The sequence below is a fragment of the Pinus tabuliformis genome, chromosome 5_2 (genome assembly GCF_031772625.1).
Source record: "Pinus tabuliformis cultivar Carrire ecotype Pingquan chromosome 5_2, CPIR1, whole genome shotgun sequence".
Taxonomy (NCBI): domain Eukaryota; kingdom Viridiplantae; phylum Streptophyta; class Pinopsida; order Pinales; family Pinaceae; genus Pinus; species Pinus tabuliformis.
Window position 1 is genome coordinate 600,704,766 of NC_142306.1, and position 4,420 is coordinate 600,709,185.

A 4,420-nucleotide genomic window follows, 5' to 3' on the forward strand; every position below is an offset into this window, starting at 1 on the left:
GTAAAACGTATTCTGTGGTTTTGCGAAAGGTTTGGCACACCCTCTGCCTAGATCTCCAGAGCAGTTTCTTTTGGCCTTTTTCAGACTCTATAACAGAAAAAGTCCAACCGAGCATTTGTCACTTCGGGCTCGTTAAAACATCGAAGGAGACTAGAGTCATCTTTAGCTTTTTCTCGACTCTTTAAAACTGAAAAAGCAAGTTGTGTCTAAAAGCGTCGTTAACAATTTATTTTAAACGGAACAATCACCCTTATTCCCGCGTTGATCTTTAGGTTGAAAAGATGGAGCACACCAACCAAGGAGTTCCCCTTGGTGGGAATCCTAGTCCTTTCTCCTCTTGGGGAGATGTTGGTGCGCCCCACATGGCCACATTGTTGCTTCCAGGATTGACAATTGGCCTACTTGTTTGGCTCTTTTCAACCAGTGTCGTTCAGAATACCACCATTCCTGAACAGTCGAGTCAACAATTAGATTAGACAAGAGTTGCCCACCATCCTTCCACTTCATCTTCCTCTCCTCCTTCCTCTTCGCTTGAGGGAACTGGTCGGTCAAAGAACCGAGTTCCTAAGGAGAAAAAGGAGAAGAAGAAGAAAGAAAAGAAGCAGAAGGAGCCTAAGGCAACTGGGGGCAAACAAGCGTCATCTAACAGAAATCCACAAACGCGCTCGTAAGGCCTAAATCGCCATGCGTCATATGCAGGGGAGACCATTTCCATAGAGATTGTCCCTGTATCCCTCGGATACTAAGATACTGGTCTCCCCGTCTGCACAATTCGGTAGCATTGACCTCTGATAGCCATGTCGATTGTTCACCGTCAACTAGTGGGAGTGAAGCTCCAGGACAGAGCGGGAAAGCTAAATTTCCCTGCAGACTGTGTGAAGGCGATCACGCCATCCACCGTTGTCCCTTCTTAGACGAGGTGAAAAGAGTTCTGGAAGATCGCTCGATATTACGAGCAAATCTTCCTCCTGGATATCAAAAACTCTTGCCAAGTCCCTCGCTAGTTGAGAATCCGGTTGACCCGCCCAGGTGGTCAGCCGAAGCACCTGTCATTGAAGATGAACCGTCTGGATCCATGCCTGACGAAAGTCAAAAGGTTGATACGACAGTTGACCCGGTTTTGCCTTCAGAGGCTCCATCTTCGAATGACACCATTACAGAGGAGAATCAAGACGACACCGTCCAGATTCTCTTCATCAGCACTGACTCTGATGATCAAGGGGGCAATGCCACCATTCCTTTATCGCAGGAAGGAAGTTCATCAGAGCGCTATCCGTCCGTTTACTCGGTCCCACCACCAAGCAACCTGGTTGTGTCCTTTGATTGGAACCAACTAGGCAGACCCTGGTTGCCAGCCAGTGTACCATTCAGAATTATTTGTCAAATATACAGAATGGTAATGGCTGGCACTATCATTGATGAGGGGGCATCTGTGAGTATCCTTTCCTCTATTGCTTGGGAAGTGCTTGGTTCGCCTGTGCTTTTGCCTGAGATGAGAAATCTATCAGGCTTTGATAAAGGAACCAGTCGCCCTTTAGGAATCCTCCCCAATGTGCCAATAACACTGAAGGGGAAGACCGTTCAAATGAACGTGATGGTCATTCAAGGACCCTTGGATTATAACCTACTCCTTGGATGAGACTATATATATTGCATGGGAGCAGTAGTCTCCTCACTCTTTAGAGTAATGTGTTTTCCACATGGAGGAAGGATGGTCAAGCTCGTGGACCAACTTTCATTTCCCAGATCACACATCGCAAATAGTCGCTTACCATCCCTAAATGGTCTATTCATGCAAGAAGTGTCTCAACCCACGGTCCGTCCTCCTGATGAGCGCGAGTAATTCGGGAAGACATGACTGGAACCCAGGGGGCATGCGTCCTGGTCTGCTTCGGCAGAGAACTTTGGGTATAAGGTAGGATTTCCGCAAAAGAATATGACTAGTCCGTACCCCGTCCATGGAGGAAAGAGGGTTGTTCTAGAATAGGATTGTTTTGTTAAGGTACGTTGGGAGAGACGGGACCCGTCTCCCATCTTTGTCTATTTCGGTAGGCATTGCCGAGGAAGTGTCTTGTTTAACAAAACAATCTTTAGGTAACCTGAAAAAGGTAGGCCAAGGAAGTGTTTTATCTAACAAGACAATCTTTGGGTAACTAGAAAGAGGTAAGCCTCCCTCAATAACACCAATGTTTTGTCTTTGAGTAGTGTTCTTCTCTTGCGATCTTGCAAAAAATCTATTAAAAGTCGGGCTAACGAGAAGACAAGTATCGTATAGACCCGTTAAAATTAACGAGAAGACAAGTATCGTTAAACTGAACTAGCAAGACGACAAGTAGCTGTGAACACCCAAAGAAAAACAGAAGTGAGAAAGAGGAGGGGCAACTTCGAAATCATATTTTATACCTGGGGGCATGAAAACCCTTTTGGAGTGCAAGAAAAGAGCGGCTATTTACCTGCTTTTTGGGTTAGCTGTGTCGGAACCGGTTATTTATCTGTTTTTTGGGGTTAGCCGTTTCCGAACTTGCATAAAGGAAGGGTGCGGAGCAGAGCGTAGTGAGATGAAGCTCCATAAAAAATAGGGATCTCACAATGAGACAATCTTATCATATGACTGGTATATCGAGCAGTTTTAGTAGCATAGTTCATGCTCGTTAAAAAATAAACATAAGCTTTCGAGCAGTTTTAGCAGCATAGTTCATGCTCGTTAAAAAATAAACATAAGCTTTGAGCAAGTTTAAGCTCGTTAAAAAATGAACTTCCCGGTAAATAACCATTAAGAATGTAACCTGATCAACCATAAAAAGACCTTGGTCGTGTTTTGTGCACCTTCACCTCCACCGTTCATTTGGCCGATCGTTTACCTCCATATGATTGTTTACCCATTTTGAGGAACAGCTGCGAAGAGTGATTTCACCTAGCCATCCTTGTGACACTGCCGTGATTGGAAAATTCCAACCTGTACCTGGAATCTGCTGCTATCCCTGTTCATCACTCGTTCCTCAGAAGACGAGTCTTCTTTAAGCTCTTTTCAATTGACTCGTAAAATATGAAAATATTGTCGAGTTTTGGCCTTCCAGCTCGTTAAAGGACAGGAAGAGCTATCCCTCCTCTAGATTTTAATCTTTTTGGACCTGAGGGGTTATTGCACAAAAAGATCAAGCGCTTGTTTTGTTCGGCTCGTTAAAAGTACCGAAAACTCATCCCTTCTGTATTGTTTTATACTTTTTCGGACTTAAGGGATTAGATGACGAAAAAGGAATTTTGGAGTTGACTTTATGTACCTTTTCAGACTCTCTAAAAATGAAAAGGGCCGAGTTTTCCTTGTCGTTAGACTTGTTAAAATTATTAAATAGCGACAAACTTGTCTTTAGACGAGAACGAGTTTCCCTATCGCTAGGCTCGTTAAAACATAACGATGGGCTTGCCCGAAGGGCAGGTTATAGAACAAGCATATGTTATCCTCCTCAAGCTTGACAAAAATAAAGAGGTACTGGTCAGCAATGACTGGGGAAAAATTGGGAAAAAATCGAGAAGTCTTTGATGGTAGCAGGTCGCTCTTGAACATGACACTTTTCCTCCGTATCACATCGGGTTGGGTTGTTTCATTCACCGGTCACATCACCATGGTCTTTGCCACACCATCCATACTTGGGGTAATGCTACCGATCCATCGCATCAGTGTCGCCATATGTTCAAGAGAAGTCGTTCAGAAAGAGTCAACCAGGTCCCATCCACTGCCATACATTTTCCTTCATCCATTCATGACCGCCACCCTGAATCATATGTCACAGATTGTTTTCACCTCCACTAAAATCATTAGCTCCGTTCCGTGTCACTGATGTGGGATTCATTAAGGCCCTCCTTTGACGGATTGCTTCTTGTCGACATCAGCTCATTATCCAAGAAGTTGATCTAGGAACAACCCCTTCAATACTTTGAAGCTTGCATGCCTCAATGGCAAGTTTCTCACTTCTGGCGACAGGTATACATCAATGACCTTCGACCAGAAGATTTCGCGTGGTGTTCGACGCCAAGTCCTTTATTCACACCACGTGAATTGTACTGCAGTACCTTGAGGGTCATTATCATTATCGGTGATTCCTCTCGTGCTTGTTAACGGTTTACATCATTGACCGGTAATCAAGCGATGTCTTTCCATGTTCGACTTCAGCGCAGCTCTCACATGGATCGACTTGTACTTAGAGTGAAGATCGAATGAGTTTGAAGACCCCAGATCTAGTTTCATCCATCCGGGCTACGATAATATATTCAGGAAAATAAAGACATTTGACATGTACATCATTGCAGCAGATGATCATCCTTCTCAAAGGATGATAGTTTCGCCAGAACTATCAGTCTACCATCAGACAATCGTCTGTTCTATGTACCAAAATGCATTTATAAAGCTGAGCATGGGAAT